We start from the raw sequence: 19,090 nt of genomic DNA, 5'->3' as shown, positions 1-19,090 counted from the left end.
CATATAATATTTTGATGAGGGCTCAAAATCACAAAAGATTTCTAGGATATTATATCTATATGTGGATCTTCTCTTCCCTTATTAATTCTTTCATGAGTTGCATCATTAACTAATGCTATGTTTTTCAATCTCTAATAAAATTTTCTTACTTATACTTTTCCTTATGTGGTGCTATCACTTACCATAGGATTAGTATATAATCTTTTCATTATCTCTACCCTTTCTTTATTTCTTTCTTTCTTGTTTCTTTTCTTTATTTGCAACATGAGAGGAAACAAAACAAAAGCTCATACTAAACTTTATTATATAACTTGAACACAATTATAATGATAGATCACTAAGCAAACTTTCAAATGAGAAAGGATCAACTAAACTTTATTTCATCTAAAAGCAAAAGATTGAACTAAGATAAATAAAAAGCAAAAAGATAGTGGGGTGATACGATACCGGGACACCTCCCCCAAGCTTGGCAGAAGCCAAGGGGAGTGCCCATACCCGATACTCATTTCTCCTCTAGTGATGAAGAAGATGGTGCTGGTGATGAAGAAGAGGCCTTGTCCTCCTTTGATTACGTCCGTAGGCTCCTCCCTCTTCGTCTCGGTCTTCATCAGCCAAGCATCTTCTTCCATGTGGTTGGAGGAGCAGGAAGACATGATGCCTAGCTTGACAAATCTGACCAGAAATAGCAAGAAAAGAGAACAGAGGATTTTCTCCGTGATACTGTGGTTAACAGGTTCGGGAAGTATATTTAGATTTTTTTTATCTTGGACAACAAGCATATGGAAGAAAAACTGAGTACGAGAGGTGTCCCAGGTGGGCACAACCCACCTGGGCGCGCCAGGCTGCCTGGCGCGCCCTGGTGTATTGTGCCCACCAGGGGACGCTTCCTGGTAGTGTCTTTATTCCCAAAATTCTAAATTATTCCAAAATTGATAAAAAAAATAAAATTTTCAGATTTTTCGGAGTCCGTTTACTTACCGTATCATGTACCTCCTTATTTCCATAATTCTGGAGTGTTCCATAAGGACTCTTTTATGTGTTCTTCCGGTGTCAAGGTTTGAATAATATTAATTTCAACATTAATAGGCGTACCTGAGATATAATGCTTTATTCGTTGCCCATTGACAACCTTCGGGTTAGTGCCTTCGAAATTATTTATTTTGATGGCTCCAGACTGACAAACCTCCTCGATGACATAGGGGCCTTCCCATTTCGAGAGGAGCTTTCCTGCAAAAAATCTAAAACGAGAGTTGTACAAAAGAACATATTCTCGGATTTTAAACTCATGCTTTTGGATTCTTTTATCATGCCATCTTTTAACTTTTTCTTTGAATAACTTTGCATTTTCATATGCTTGGGTTCTCCATTCATCTAATGAGCTTATATCAATTAACCTCTTTTCACCAGCAAGTTTGAAATCATAATTGAGTTCTTTGATTGCCCAATATGCTTTATGTTCTAACTCAAGAGGCAAATGACAAGCTTTCGCATGAACCAGTTTATAAGGAGACATACCCATAGGATTTTTATAAGCTGTTCTATAAGCCCAAAGTGCATCATCTAATTTCTTAGACCAATTATTCCTGGACCTATTGACAGTCTTTTGCAAAATTAATTTTATTTCTCTATTGCTAAGTTCAACTTGAGCACTAGAGTGAGGATGATAGGGTGATGCAATTCTATGGTTAACATCATACTTGGCAAGCATTTTACGGAAAGCACCATGAATAAAGTGTGAACCACCATCAGTCATTAAATATATAGGGACTCCAAACCTTGGAAAAATAACTTCCTTAAGCATTTTAATAGTGGTGTTGTGATCAGCACTACTAGTTGGAATAACTTCTACCCGTTTAGTAACATAATCAACAACAACCAAAATATGTGTATACCCATCATAGGAAGGAAAAGGTCCCATGTAATCAAATCCCCAAACATCAAAAGGTTCAACAGCAAGTGAATAATTCATAGGCATTTCTTGACGCTTACCGATATTACCTATTCTTTGACATTCATCACATGATGAGACAAACTTATGGACATCCTTGAAGAGAGTAGGCTAATAAAATCCAGATTGCAATACCTTGTGAACAGTTCTATCTCCAACATGATGACCTCCATAAGCCTCGGAGTGACATTTCCGTAGGATTTGTCCCTGTTCATGCTCAGGTACACAACGTCTAATAATTCCATCTACTCCTTCTTTATAAAGATGTGGATCATCCCAAAAGTAATGTCTTAAATCATAGAAGAATATTTTTTCTTTTGTTGATATGTGAAGCTAGGTGGCAAATATTTAGCAACAATGTAATTAGCATAGTCAGCATACCAAGGAGTACCATTAGAAACATTTATTGCAGCTAACTGCTCATCAGGAAAACTATCATCAATAGGAAGTGGGTCATCAAGCACATTTTCAAGCCTAGACAAGTTATCAGTGATACGTCCATTTTGCATCATGCTTTTATATCGATATTTATTGCATCATGGGATGTTATTACAAATTATGTCACAATACTTATGCCTATTCTCTCTTATTTTACAAGGTTTACATAAAGAGGGAGAATGCCGGCAGCTGGGATTCTGGGCTGGAAAAGGGGCTAATATTAGAGACCTATTCTGCACAGCTCCAAAAGTCCTGAAACTTCACGGAAGACGTTTTCAGAATATATAAAAAATACCGAGCGCAATAAGTTCACCAGGGGGGCCACACCCTGCCCACGAGGGTGGGGGCGCGCCCTACCCCCCTGGGCGCGCCCCCTACCTCGTGGGCCCCCTGGTGGCCCTCTGATGTCCATCTTCTGCTATATGGAGTCTTTCGATGAGGAAAAAAATCATAAGCCATCTCCTCGGACAAAACTCCGCCGCCACGAGGCAGAACCTTGGCGGAACCAACCTAGGGCTCCGGCAGAGCTGTTCTGCCGGGGAAGCTTCCCTCTGGGAGGGGGAAATCATCGCCATCGTCATCACCAACGCACCTCTCATCGGGAGAGGGCAATCTCCATCAACATCTTCATCAACACCATCTCTTCTCAAAACCCTAGTTCATCTCTTGTATCCAATTCTTGTCTTCATGTCCGGGATTGGTGCTAGTAGGTTGCTAGTAGTGTTAATTACTCCTTTTAGTTGATGCTAGTTGGTTTATTTGGTGGAAGATCATATATTCAGATCCTATATGCATATTAATACCCCTCTGATTATGAACATGAATATGCTTTGTGAGTAGTTACGTTTGTTCCTGAGGACATGGGAGAAGTCCTGCTATTTTGATGAGATGTATGTTGTCTCTCCTCTAGTGGTGTTATGTGAACGTCGACTACATAACACTTCACCATTATTTGGGCCTAGAGGAAGGCATTGGGAAGTAATAAGTAGATGATGGGTTGCTAGAGTGACAGAAGCTTAAACCCTAGTTTATGTGTTGCTTCGTAAGGGGCTGATTTGGATCCATATGTTTCATGCTAGGGTTAGGTTTACCTTAATACTTTTGTGGTAGTTGCGGATGCTTGCAATAGAGGTTAATCATAAGTGGGATGCTTGTCCAAGTAAGGACAGTACCCAAGCACCGGTCCACCCACATACCAAATTATCAAAGTACCGAACGCGAATCATATGAACGTGATGAAAATTAGCTTGACGATATTCCCGTGTGTCCTCGGGACCGCTTTTCTCCATATAAGAGTTTGTCCAGGCTTGTCCTTTGCTACAAAAAGATTGGGCCACCTTGCTGCACTTTATTTACTTTTGTTACTTCTTGCTCGTTACAAATTATCCTATCACAAAACTATCTGTTACCACTTATTTCAGTACTTGTAGAGAATACCTTGGTGGAAACCGCTTATTATTTCCTTCTGCTCCTCGTTGGGTTCGACACTCTTATTATCGAAAGGACTACGATAGATCCCCTATACTTGTGGGTCATCAAGACTCTTTTCTGGCGCCATTGCCGGGGAGTGAAGCGCCTTTGGTAGGTGGAATTTGGTAAGGAAAAATTTATATAGTGTGCTGAAATTTACTGTCACTTGTTACTATGGAAAGTAATCTTCTAAGGGGCTTGTTCGGGGTATCTTCACCCCGCCCATTAGAGCAAAGAGTTGCTCCTCAACCTACTGAAAATGAAAATGTCTGCTTTGAAATTCCTTCGGGTATGATAGAAAAACTGCTAGCTAATCCTTTTGTAGGAGATGGAACAAAGCATCCTGATGAGCATGTAATATATGTGGATGAAGTTTGTGGATTATTTAAGCTTGCAGGTGTACCAGGAGATGTTGTTAAGAAGAAGGTATTCCCTTTATCTTCGAAGGGAGATGCATCGACATGGCATAGGCTATGTGATGATACGGGGTCATGGAATTACAAACGATTGAAATTGGAATTTTATCAGAAGTTTTATCCTATGCATCTTGTTCATCGTGATCGCAATTATATATATAATTTTTGGCCTCACGAAGGAGAAAGCATCACTCAAGCTTGGGGGAGGCTTAAATCAATGTTATATTCATGCCCCAATAATGAGCTCTCAAGAGAAATGATTATTCAAAAATTTTATGCTCGGCTTTCTGATAGCAATCGCATCATGCTTGATACTTCTTGTGCTGGCTCTTTTATGATGAAGACTATTGAATCAAATGGGATTTATTGGAAAGAATTAAACGCAACTCTGAATATTGGGACCTCGACAAAGGTAAGGAGTCAGGTATGACACCTAGGTTTGAGTGTGTTAAATCTTTTATGGATACCGATGTTTTCCGTAAATTTAGCACTAAATATGGACTTGACTCTGAGATAGTAGCTTCTTTCTGTGAATCTTTTGCTACTTATGTTGATCTCCCCAAGGAGAAGCGATTTAAAAATCATCCTCCCATAGAAGTAAAAGTAGTTGCACCTATTAAAGTTGAAGAAAAGACTATCACTTATAATGATCCTATTGTTCCTACTTCTTATGTTGAGAAACCACCTTTCCCTGTTAGGATAAAGGATCATGCTAAAGCTTCAACTGTGGTTCGTAAAAGCAATATTAAAACTTATACACCTTCTGAGAAAATTAAAGTTTAACATGATATTGCTATTGTTAAAGATTTCTTGTCTGATAATATTGATGGGCATGTTATTCATTTCCTTGATGAGACTGCTAGAATCGCTAAACCTTGTGCTAAAGATAAAAATAGACCTGTGGTAGGCATGCCTGTTATTTCTGTTAAAATAGGAGATCATTGTTATCATGGCTTATGTGATATGGGTGCTAGTGCTAGTGCAATACCTTGTGCCTTACACAAAGAAATTATGCATGATATTGCACCTGTTGGGCTAGAAGATATTGATGTCACAATTAAGCTTGCTAATAGAGACACTATTTCACCAATGGGAATTGTTAGAGATGTTGAAGTCTTGTGTGGGAAAACTAAATATCCTGCTGATTTTCTTGTTCTTGGTTCCCCACAAGATAGCTTTTGTCCCATTATATTTGGTAGACCCTTCTTAAACACTGTTAATGCTAAGATATATTGCAAAAAGGATGTTGTTACCATCGGTTTAGATGATATGTCTCATGAATTTAATTTCTCTAAATTTATTAGACAACACCGTGAAGAAGAATTACCTAGTAAGGATGAAACTATTGGTCTTGCTTCTATTGCCGTACCTCCTAGTGATCCTTTAGAACAATATTTGCTAGACCATGAAAATGATATGTTTATGAATGAAAGAAGGGAAATAGATGAAGTATTCTTTAAACGGGAACCTATTCTGAAAGACAATTTTCCTGTTGAAATCCTAGGGGATCCTCCTCCACCCAAGGGTGATCCCGTGTTTGAGCTGAAACCATTGCCTGATACTCTTAAATATGCTTATCTTGATGAGAAAAATATATATCCTGTTATTATTAGTGCTAACCTTTCAGAGCATGAGGAAGAGAGATTATTGAAAACTCTGAAGAAGCACCATGCTGCTATTGGGTATACTCTTGATGATCTTAAGGGCATTAGTCCCACTCTATGTCAACATAAAATAAATTTGGAAGAAGATGCTAAACCAGTTCGTGATCATCAACGACGGCTGAATCCTAAAATGAAGCAAGTGGTAAGAAAGGAAATACTAAAGCTCCTTGAGGCAGGTATAATTTATCCCGTTGCTGGTAGTCAGTGGGTAAGTCCTGTCCATTGTGTCCCTAAGAAGAGAGGTATTACCGTCGTTCCTAATGATAAAGATGAACTGATTCCTCAAAGAATTATTATAGGTTATAGGATGGTAATTGATTTCCGCAAATTAAATAAGGCCACTAAAAAGGATCATTAGCCCTTACCTTTTATCGATCAAATGCTAGAAAGATTATCAAAACATACACATTTTTGCTTTCTAGATGGTTATTCTGGTTTCTCTCAAATACCTGTGTCAACCAAAGATCAGTCAAAGACTACTTTCACTTTCCCTTTTGGTACTTTTGCTTATAGACGTATCCCTTTTGGTTTATGTAATGCACCTGCTACCTTTCAAAGATGCATGATGGCTATATTCTCTGACTTTTGTGAAAAGATTTGTGAGGTTTTCATGGACGATTTCTCCGTCTATGGATCTTCTTTTGATGATTTCTTGAGCAACCTTGATCGAGTTTTGCAGAGATGTGAGGAAACTAATCTTGTCTTGAATTGGGAAAAGTGCTACTTTATGGTTAATGAAGGTATTGTCTTGGGGCTTTAAGTTTCTGAAAGGGGTATTAAAGTTGATAAAGCCAAGGTTAATGCTATTGAAAAGATGCCATGCCCCAAGGACATCGAAGGTATAAGAAGTTTCCTTGGTCACGCCGGATTTTATAGGAGGTTCATTAAGGACTTCTCAAAAATTTATCGGCCTCTAACTAATTTATTACAAAAAGATATACCATTTGTCTTTGATGATGATTGTGTAGAAGCATTTGAAATACTTAAGAAAGCATTGATCTCTGCACCTATTGTTCAGCCACCAGATTGGAATTTACCCTTTGAAATTATGTGTGATGCTAGTGATTATGCTGTATGTGCTCTTCTAGGGAAAAGAGTTGATAAGAAATTAAACGTTATTCTATATGCTAGTAAAACCCTAGACAATGCTCAAAGAAATTATGCTACCACTGAAAAAGAATTCTTAGCAGTTGTATTTGCTTGTGATAAGTTCAGACCTTATATTGTTGATTCTAAAGTAACTATTCACACTGATCATGCTTCTATTAAATATCTTATGGAAAAGAAAGATGCTAAACCTAGACTTATTAGATGGGTTCTCTTGCTACAAGAGTTTGACTTACATATTGTTGATAGAAAGGGAGCTGAGAACCCCGTTGCAGACAACTTGTCTAGGTTAGAAAATGTGCTTGATGACCCACTTCCTATTGATGATAGCTTTCCAGATGAGCAATTAAATGTCATAAATGCTTCTCATACTACTCCATGGTATGCTGATTATGCTAATTACATTGTTGCTAAGTTCATACCACCTAGTTTCACATACCAGCAAAAGAAAAAGTTCTTCTATGATTTGAGGCATTACTTTTGGGATGACCCACATCTTTATAAAGAAGGAGTAGATGGTGTTATTAGACGTTGTGTACCTGAGCATGAACAGGAACAGATCCTACGCAAGTGTCACTCCGAAGCTTATGGAGGACACCATGCTGGAGATAGAACTGCACATAAGGTATTGCAATCTGATTTTTATTGGCCTACTCTCTTCAAGGATGCCCGTACGTTTGTCTTATCTTGTGATGAATGTCAAAGAATTGGTAATATTAGTAGACATCAAGAAATGCCTATGAACTATTCACTCGTTATTGAACCATTTGATGTTTGGGGCTTTGACTATATGGGACCTTTTCCTGCCTCTAATGGATATACACATATTTTAGTTGCTGTTGATTACGTTACTAAGTGGGTAGAAGCTATTCCAACTAGTAGTGCTGATCATAACACTTCTATTAAAATGCTTAAAGAAGTTATTTTTCCAAGATTTGGAGTGCCTAGATATTTAATGACTGATGGTGGTTCACATTTTATTCATGGTGCTTTCCGTAAAATGCTTGCTAAGTATGATGTTAATCATAGAATTGCATCCCCTTATCACCCTCAGTCTAGTGGTCAAGTAGAATTGAGTAATAGAGATCTCAAATTAATTTTGCAAAAGACTGTTAATAGATCTAGAAAGAATTGGTCCAAGAAACTTGATGATGCATTATGGGCCTATAGAACTGCATATAAAAATCCTATGGGTATGTCTCCGTATAAAATGGTTTATGGAAAAGCATGTCACTTACCTCTCTAACTAGAACACAAGGCATATTGGGCTATTAAAGAGCTCAATTATGATTTTAATCTTGCCGGTGAGAAGAGGTTATTTGATATTAGCTCACTCGATGAATGGAGAACCCAAGCCTACGAAAATGCCAAGTTGTTTAAAGAAAAAGTTAAAAGATGGCATGATAAAAGGATACAAAAGCATGAGTTTAATGTAGGTGATTATGTATTGCTATACAACTCTCGTTTAAGATTTTTTGCAGGAAAACTTCTCTCTAAATGGGAAGGTCCTTACGTTATCAAGGAGGTCTATAGTTCAAGTGCCATAAAAATCAAGAACTTCGAAGGCACAAATCCAAAGGTGATGAACGGTCAAAGAATCAAGCATTATATCTCTGGTAATCCCATAAATGTTGAAACCAATGTTATTGAAGCTGCAACCCCGGAGGAATACATAAGGGACACTTTCCGGAATGTTTCAGACTCCGAAAAGGAATAGGTATGTGGTACAGTAAGTAAACCGACTCCAAAACAGTTTTAAGGAAATATTTCTCTGTTTTGGAATATTTAGAAAAATAGAAAAATAAGAAGCAGTCCGGGAAGGACACGAGGGCTCCACGAGGGTGGAAGGCGTGCCCTACCCTATTGGGCGCGCCCCCTACCCGTGGGCACCTAGTGCGCTCTCCGGACTCCGTTTTCGTACATGACACGTATTTTTGTCGGTAAAAATTCATTATATAATCTCCCGGGGGTTTTGACTCCCGTATCACGCAATTATCCTCTGTTTGTGTTTCGAGTTGTTGTTGCTGCAGGTTAGAGCAAGATGTCTTCACAAGAGTCAGTCGGGGAGAGCCGGGTGTCTCATCCGGCACCAAGATCAATGACAAACAACATTGTTGACCTCTTTGGGCCATCTACGGAGGAAGAGATGGAGGCTGACTTGAAGAGGATAGATGCCATGGAAGTGGATCAAGAAGTCACTTCCTGCTTCCAAACTGGATTCATGATGGGAGAACTGGAGAGCTCGGCTATTCCAAACTCGGTTATCCCTTCCAATGTTAGATTTCTTTCTTATGAGAATATGAAAAAGAGTGTCACTGGTTCTCCCGCAGCTATGCAGCACCCTTGGGTGCAGGGAGCTTTGGCTGTTACAAGAAAACTCCGAAAGGAAATAATGGACCTCAAGCAGCAAGTCAATAAGCTAGAGGAGGAGAATCGTATCCTGAGGGGCATCATCGCCAAGAATATCACATCACCACCCCCGAAAAGAGAGACATAATCACATGGGTATGGGCACTCCCCTTGGCAACTGCCAAGCTTGGGGGAGTGCCCCGGTATCATATCACCATCACTTTTATCTTTACCGTTTTTCTTAGTTCCATCCTTTTGGTAATATCTTGATCTAGTAGAATAAAGTTTATGGTATGATCTAGTTATGAGTTTTGCTTTATGATCCTTCTATGTAATCGAGTCCGTGAGCTATATATAATAAAGATTAGTGTTGAGTCAAGGGCTTGATTATATTGCCATGATCCTAAGGGAATAAAGGAAAAGAGAAAGAAATAAAAAGAAACATAGAGATCATGTGAGTCTTATGGAGAGTAATGAGCTCACATAGAAAAGTATGATGAATAAAAGTTGTTGAGAGTTGACAAACATAGTTTTGGTCATCATTGCAATTAATAGGAAGTGATAAAGAAAGAGAGGTCTTCATATATAAATATACTATCTTGGAAATCTTTTATGATTGTGAGCACTCATTAAAATATGACATGCTAAAGAGTTGATGTTGGACAAGGAAGACAACGTAATGGGTTATGTTTTCTTACATCTGAGATAAATTATATTGTCATGGATCATCCAACATGGTTGAGCTTGCCTTTCCCCCTCATGCTAGCCAAATTCATTGCACCAAGTAGAGATACTACTTGTGCTTCCAAATACCCTTAAACCAGTTTTGCCGTGAGAGTCCACCATACCTACCTATGGATTGAGTAAAATCCTCCAAGTAAGTTGTCATCGGTGCAAGCAATAAAAATTGCTCTCTAAATATGTATGACTTATTAGTGTGGGAGAAAATAAGCTTTATACGATCGTGTGATATGGAAAAAGTAAAAGCGGCAGACTACATAATAAAGGTCCATATCACAAGTGGCAATATAAAGTGACGTTCTTACGCATGAAGATTTTGTGCATCCAACCATAAAAGCGCATGACAACCTCTGCTTCCCTCTGCGAAGGGCCTATCTTTTACTTTTATCTCCTACCTTGCATAAGAGTCATGGTGATCTTCACCCTTCCCTTTTACATTTTATCCATTGGCAAGCACAGTATGTTGGAAAGATCCTGGTATATATGGCTAATTGGATGTGAGTTTTCATGAACTATTATTGTTGACATCACCCTTGAGGTAAAATGTTGGGAGGCAAAACTATAAGCCCCTATCTTTCTCTGTGTCCGATTAAAACTCCATACCCATAGGTATTGCGTGAGTGTCATCAATTGTGAAAGACTATATGATAGTTGAGTATGTGGACTTGCTGAAAAGCACTTATACATTGACTCTTTCCTATGTTATGATACATTGCAATTGCTCCAATGACTGAGATTATAGTTTGTTAGTTTTCAATGAAGTTTACGAGTCATACTTAAAATTGTGATTGAATTATTACTCTAGCATAAGAAATCATATGACAAGAAGTATGTAAGTTGCTGTTCTAAGAATGATCATGATGCCCTCATGTCCGTATTTTACTTTTATCGACACCTCTATCTCTAAACATGTGGACACATTTTTTGATTTCGGCTTTCGCTTAAGGACAAGCGAGGTCTAAGCTTGGGGGCGTTGATACGTCCATTTTGCATCATGCTTTTATATCGATATTTATTGCATTATGGGCTGTTATTACACATTATGTCACAATACTTATGCCTATTCTCTTCTATTTTACAAGGTTTACATAAAGAGGGAGAATGCCGGCAGCTGGGATTCTTGGATGGAAAAGGAGCAAATATTAGAGACCTATTCTGCACAGCTCCAAAAGTCCTGAAACTTCACGGAAGATGTTTTCAGAATATATAAAAAATACCGAGCGCAAGAAGTTCACCAGGGGGCCACACCCTGCCCACGACCCCTGGTGGCCCTCCGATGTCCATCTTCTTCTATATGGAGTCTTTCGATGAGGAAAAAATCATAAGCCATCTCCTCGGACGAAACTCTGCCGCCACGGGGCGAAACCTTGGCGGAACCAATATAGGGCTCAGGCAGAGCTGTTCTGCCAGGGAAACTTCCCTTCGGGAGGGGAAATCATCGCCATCGGCATCAACAACGCTCCTCTCATCGGGAGAGGGAAATCTCCATCAATATCTTCATCAGCACCATCTCCTCTCAAAACCCTAGTTCATCTCTTGTATCCAATTCTTGTCTTCAAGTCCGGGATTGGTGCTAGTAGGTTGCTAGTAGTGTTAATTACTCCTTGTAGTTGATGCTAGTTGGTTTGTTTGGTGGAAGATCATATGTTTAGATCCTATATGCATATTAATACCCCTCTGATTATGAACATGAATATGCTTTGTGAGTAGTTACGTTTGTTCCTGGGGACATGGGAGAAGTCTTGCTATTAGCAGTCATGTGAATTTGGTATTCGTTCGATATTTTTATGAGATGTATGTTGTCTCTCCTCTAGTGGTGTTATGTGAACGTTGACTACATAACACTTCACCATTATTTGGGCCTAGAGGAAGGCATTGGGAAGTAATAAGTAGACGATGGGTTGCTAGAGTGACAGAAGCTTAAACCCTAGTTTATGCGTTGCTTCGTAAGGGGCTGATTTGGATCCATATGTTTCATGCTATGGTTAGGTTTACCTTAATACTTTTGTTGTAGTTGCGGATGCTTGCAATAGAGGTTAATCATAAGTGGGATGCTTTTCCAAGTAAGGACAGTACCAAAGCACCGGTCCACCCACATACCAAATTATCAAAGTACCGAACAGGAATCATATGAACGTGATGAAAATTAGCTTGACGATATTCCCATGTGTCCTCGGGAGCGCTTTTCTCTATATAAGAGTTTGTCTAGGCTTGTCCTTTGCTACAAAAAGGATTGGGCCACCTTGCTGCACTTTATTTACTTTTGTTACTTGTTGCTCGTTACAAATTATCCTATCACAAAACTATCTGTTACCACTTATTTTAGTACTTGCAGAGAATACCTTGCTGGAAACCGCGTATTATTTCCTTCTGCTCCTCGTTGGGTTCTACACTCTTACTTATCGAAAGGACTATGATAGATCCCCTATACTTGTGGGTCATCAATCAGCTACGGGGTTCTCAGCTCCTTTTCTATCAATAATATGCAAATCAAATTCTTGTAACAAGAGAACCCAATGAATAAGTCTAGGTTTAGCATCTTTCTTTTCCATAAGATATTTAATAGCAGCATGGTCTGTGTGAACAGTTACTTTGGAATCAATAATATAAGGTCTAAACTTATCACAAGCAAACACCACTTCTAAGAATTCTTTTTCAGCAGTAGCATAATTTCTTTGAGCATTGTCTAGAGTTTTACTAGAATAATGAATAACATTCAATTTCTTATCAACTCTTTGTCCTAGAACAAACCAACAGAAAATCACTAGCATCACACATAATTTCAAAAGGCAAGTTCGAGTCAGGTGGTTGAACAATAGGTGCAGAAATTAAGGCTTTTTTGAGTGTTTCAAAGGCTTCAAGACAATCATCATCAAAAACAAAAGGAACATCCTTTTGCAAAAGACTAGTGAGAGACCTAGAAATTTTAGAGAAGTCTTTAATAAACCTCCTATAGAAACCAGCATGACCTAGGAAACTACGAATACCTTTGATGTCCTTAGGACATGGCATTTTCTCAATTGCATCAACCTTAGCTTGGTCCACTTCAATACCTCTTTCAGAAATTTTATGACCCAAGACAATGCCTTTATTAACCATAAAGTGGCACTTCTCCCAATTCAAGACAAGATTTTTTTGTTCACATCTCTGCAAAACTCGCTCAAGATTGCTTAAAAAATCATCAAAAGACTTCCCATAAACAGAAAAGTCATCCATGAAAACCTCAACAATCTTTTCACAAAAGTCAGAGCAGTCATACATGTTGGGGATATAGCTATTGAGTTAACCCGCCCAGGCGTGGCTGGGTTATACTCATGTCGACTCACAAGACAAAGCCCATGAAGGAATCGGAGATGGTGGTTCATGAGGATGACTTATGAAGAGCCCAAGGCCCAAGGGCGGCTTAAGGCCTGTAGGTGTAAACCGCCATATGTGTATGACTTGTATTATAAGGCAATTGTAATTAAGTCACTGGGTCGGACACGTTTATAAGCTGGCCGGGACTCTGTAAGCCACCGGGCGTCAACCTGAGTATATAAATGGACGACCCGATGGCAAGTTGGGATGAGAGACAAGAGATCGAAAGCTAGGTCAAGCGTATTCGCTCCCTAGTAACCGAGACATAAGCAATACCACCTCAAACTGGATTAGGCCCTTACCTTCACCGCAAGTGTTGGGGAACGTAGTAATTTCAAAAAAATTCCTACGCACACGCAAGATCATGGTGATGCATAGCAACGAGAGGGGAGAGTGTTGTCTACGTACCCTCGTAGACCGTAGCATTATGACAACACGGTTGATGTAGTCATATGTCTTCACGACCGACCGATCCTAGTACCGAAAGTACGTCACCTCCGCGATCTGCACACATTCGGCTCGGTGACGTCCCATGAACTCACGATCCAGCAGAGTCTCGAGGGAGAGCTTCGTCAACACGACAACATGATGACGGTGATGATGATGCTACCAGAACAGGGCTTCGCTTAAGCCTCGCTACGATATGACCGAGGTGGATTATGGTGGAGGGGGCATCTCACATGGCTAAGAGATCAATGATCAACTTGTGTGTCTATGGGGTGCCTCCTGGCCACGTATATAAATGATGGAGGGAGGAGGAGGCCGGCCCTCATAGGGCGTGCCCAAAGTGTGGAGTCCTACTAGGACTCCCTAGTCCTAGTAGGATTCCACCTCCCACATGGAATAGGAAAAAGGGAAGGGAGAAGGAGAATGAAGGAAGGGGGCGCCCCCTTTCCCAAGTCCAATTCAGACCAGTCCATGGGGAAGGGCGCGTCCACCCTTAAGACCTTTCTCTCCTTTCCCGTATGGCCCATTAAGGCCCAATACGAATTCCCGTAACTCTCCGGTACTCCGAAAAATACTCGAATCACTCGGAACCTTTCAGATGTCAGAATATAGCCTTCCAATATATCGATCTTTATGTCTCGAACATTTCGAGACTCCTCGTCATGTCCCCGATCTCATCCGAGACTCCGAACAAACTTCGGTCATCAAATCACATTACTCATAATACAAATCGTCATAGAACGTTAAGCGTGCGGACCCTACGGGTTCGAGAACTATGTAGACATGACCGAGACTCTCTCCGGTCAATAACCAATAGAGGAACTTGGATGCTCATATTGGTTCCTACATATTCTACGAAGATCTTTATCGGTCAAACCACATAACAACTTACGTTGTTTCCTTTGTCATCGGTATGTTACTTGTCCAAGATTCGATCGTCGGTATCTCAATACCTAGTTCAATCTCGTTACTGGAAAGTCTCTTTACTCGTTCTGTAATGCATCATCCCGCAACTAACTCATTAGTCACATTGCTTGCAAGGCTTATAGTGATGTGTATTACCGAGAGGGCCTAGAGATACCTCTCCGATAGACGGAGTGAAAAATCCTAATCTCGATCTATGCCAACTCAACAAACACCATTGGAGACACCTATAGAGCATCTTTATAATCACCAGTTACATTGTGATGTTTGATAGCACACAAGGTGTTCCTCCGGTTTTCGGGAGTTGCATAATCTCATAGTCATAGGAACATGTATAAGTCATGAAGAAAACAGTAGCAATAAAACTGAACGATCATTATGCTAAGCTAATGGATGGGTCTTGTCCATCACACCATTCTCTAATGATGTGATCACGTTCATCAAATGACAACACATGTCCATGGCTAGGAAACTTAACCATCTTTGATTAACGAGCTAGTCAAGTAGAGGCATACTAGGGACACTCTGTTTGTCTATGTATTCACACATGTACTAAGTTTCTGGTTAATACAATTCTAGCATGAATAATAAACATTTGTCATGATATAAGGAAATATAAATAACAAATTTATTATCGCCTCTAGGGCATATTTCCTTTAGTCTCCCACTTGCACTAGAGTCAATAATCTAGTTCACATTGTCATGTGATTTAACACCAATAGTTCACATCTTTATGTGATTAGTTCACATCTCCATGTGACTAACACCCAAAGGGTTTACTAGATTCAATAATCTAGTTCACATCGCTATGTGATTAACACCCAAAGAGTGATCATGTTTTGCTTGTGAGAGAAATTTAGTTAACGGGTCTGTCACATTCAGAGTAGTATGTATTTTGCAAATTTTCTATGTCTACAATGCTTTGCACGGAGCTACTCTAGCTAATTGCTCCCACTTTCAATATGTATCTAGATCGAGACTTAGAGTCATCCAGATCGGTGTCAAAGCTTGCATCGACTCAACTCTTTATGATGAACTCTTTGTCACCCCCATAACCGAGAAACATTTCCTTATCCCACTAAGGATATATTTGACTGTTGTCCAGTGATCCACTCCTGGATCACTATTGTACCCTCTTGCCAAACTTATGGTGAGGTACACAATAGGTCTGGTACACAGCATAACATACTTTATAGAACCTATGACTGAGGCATAGGGAATGACTTTTCATTCTCTTTCTATTTTCTGCCGTGGTCGGGTTTTGAGTCTTTACTCAACTTCACAACTTGCAACACAGGCAAGAACTCCTTCTTTGACCGTTCCATTTTGAACTACTTCAAAATCTTGTCAAGGTATGTACTCATTGAAAATATATCAAGCGTCTTGATCTATCTCTATAGATCTTGATGCTCAATATGTAAGTAGCTTCACCGAGGTCTTTCTTTGAAAAACTCCTTCCAAACATTCCTTTATTCTTTCCAGAAAATTCTACATTATTTGTGATCAACAATATGGCATTCACATATACTTATCAGAAATGATGTAGTGCTCCCACTCACTTTCTTGTAAATACAAGCTTCACCGCAATTCTGTATAAAACCATATGCTTTGATCACTTTATCACAGCATATATTCCAACTGGAGCTTGCTCACTTTTTAGCACCTTTAGGATCGACAAAACCTTCTGGTTGCATCATATACAACTCTTCTTTAAGAAATCCATTATCGAATGCAGTTTTGACATCCATTTGCCAGATTTCATAAAATGCGACAACTGCTAACATGGTTCGGACAGACTTTTAAACATCGATATGAGTGAGAAAATCTCATCGTAGTCAACACCTTGAACTTGTCGAAAACATTTTTGCGACAATTAGAGATTTGTAGATAGTAACACTACAATTAGTGCCTGTCTTCCTCTTGAAGATCCATTTATTTTAAATGACTCATCGATCATCGGGCAAGTCAATCAAAGTCCATACTTTGTTCTCATACATGGATCCCATCTCAGTTTTCATGGCCTCAAGCCATTTTGCGAAATTTGGGCTCATCATCGCTTCCTCATAGTTCATAGGGTCGTCATGCTCTAGTAACATGACTTCCAGAACAGGATTACCGTACCACTCTGGTGCAGACCGTACTTTGGTTGACCTACAAGGTTTGGTAGTAACTTGATCTAAAGTTTCATGATCATCATCATTACCTTCCTCACTAATTGGTGTAGGAATCACTGGAACTGATTTCTGTGATGAACTACTCTCCAATTTGGGAGAAGGTACAATTACCTCATCAAGTTCTACTTTCCTCCCACTCACTTCTTTCGAGAGAAACTCCTTCTCTAGAAAGGATCCATTCTTAGCAACAAAATATCTTGCCTTCGGATCTGTGATAGAAGGTGTACCCAACAGTTTCTTTTGGGTATCCTATGAAGATGCACTACTCCGATTTGGGTTCGAGCTTATCAGCTTGAAACTTTTTCACATAAGCATCGCAACCCCAAACTTTAAGAAACGACATCTTTGGTTTCTTGCCAAACCATAGTTCATACGGTGTCATCTCAACGGATTTAGATGGTGCCCTAATGTGAATGCAGCTGTCTCTAATGCATAACCCCAAAACTCTAAGAAAATATTGGCTACATGGAATGAGCCAAAATCTTGGGTAGGTGGGTTATATGGATAGGAGAAGGCTTGTAAATATTTTCAGCCATAATGGAGCAAGATAAAATATACTTGCTTCACAAACTGAAAATTTGGACAGAAAACAATAATTGCTCCTGTGCTCTCATAGTTCAATGAAATGAGCTGAATTTGGGTGGAGGCTAATGATTTGTAATACTAGAGAGGATGGCAAAGTTTCATACCATTTTAAAATTCTATGAAGGTACTTTCTTCACAAAGTTGCATTCTGGTTAGAAACTTGAAAAAATTGCATAGGGAGCTAGGATGAATGGATTGAGTTCATATTTGGTATCCAAGGGTGATTTGTCAAGGTTAATCATCCTGACAAATTGCAGCTCAATTGGAATTAGGAATAAGGCACTTCCTTTGCAAAATTTCAGAGAAGGCAGAAACTTGCATTCGATCATGTGCCCAATTTTTGATCTCTGGATCATGAGACAGGAATGGAACTAGTGATTATATAGCAAGTACAAGCTCCACAATTTATGTGGGAATTTTCTCTGCTATAAAAATAGTAGTTCCTTTGGAAAATGGCAGAAATGCAATATTGGTATTAAATAGGGAAAAGGGAATTTTCCTTATTTTAATTATGGCCAATATCTTTGCAAGAGCTTGGATTAGGCATGAATATCAAATCCACCAATTCACATGAATTTAGGAGATGGCTAGCTATGCCTTTGGATTTTATTCCTCAGAAAAGAAAGAAAAGGAAGAAATCATAATTCAAAAAATATTGCATGAGACTTGGCAATATTTTTGCATATCCAAGGTTTACAAGGATGGGAGGGTCTCTGGGAACAGATGGGATGATCGATAGCTCAAGGAAAATCATAGCTCATTTGTAATCACAAAGGCCATATACATATTCCAAAATTTGGAATTAGGGTTTGAGGGGGTTTGAGCTGCTGCAAATGAGGTCTTGCCCACTGACAAAGACATGAGCAAGGTTTTGAAAGGTTGGAAATGACAAGAACTCTTAGAGTCATCCAACAAACTCAGGAGAAAGATTTTGAAAATGAGTGCCAGGAAGGAATAATAGCACAAAATTTGATAACCCAATTTTTGGGGCTGTTACAGTAACGATGTGTTCTCTTTGGTCGAATACGCCTATGCTTGAACAGGAAGCCCCCAAGTGACATACTGACAAATTGTGCTCGCTAGGGATGTATGTTTGAGCTGTGCTGCGCATCCAAATCTCTTTGGTCCCTACAGTTTGGGCGTCAAGCCTCTTAAATGAACGTGTAAGGAGATGATAAAGACTCAACTTCAAGGAAGTGAAACGACAGAGCCCCTGAATTATCAAGGATGCCTGCTTTATTATACTGTCTATAATATATACACCATCAGATTATATACATCATGAGAGTCGGTGGCTCAAGTATGAGCAATGTTCCACGACCGACGGGTCTCCTCCTCCGATTTGCGTGAGTCCTTGTGGTCTCGAACATCAATAAGGTAATAAGACCCATTATGCAGATTCTTGCTGACCACGAAAGGTCCTTCCCAAGGCGGTGATAGTTTATGCATATCCGTTTGATCCTGGATGAG

This window comes from Triticum urartu, chromosome 5A (genome assembly GCF_056163025.1).
Source record: "Triticum urartu cultivar PI428250 chromosome 5A, HENAU_Tu73, whole genome shotgun sequence".
In the NCBI taxonomy this organism is placed as follows: domain Eukaryota; kingdom Viridiplantae; phylum Streptophyta; class Magnoliopsida; order Poales; family Poaceae; genus Triticum; species Triticum urartu.
This window is presented reverse-complemented; position numbering follows the sequence as displayed.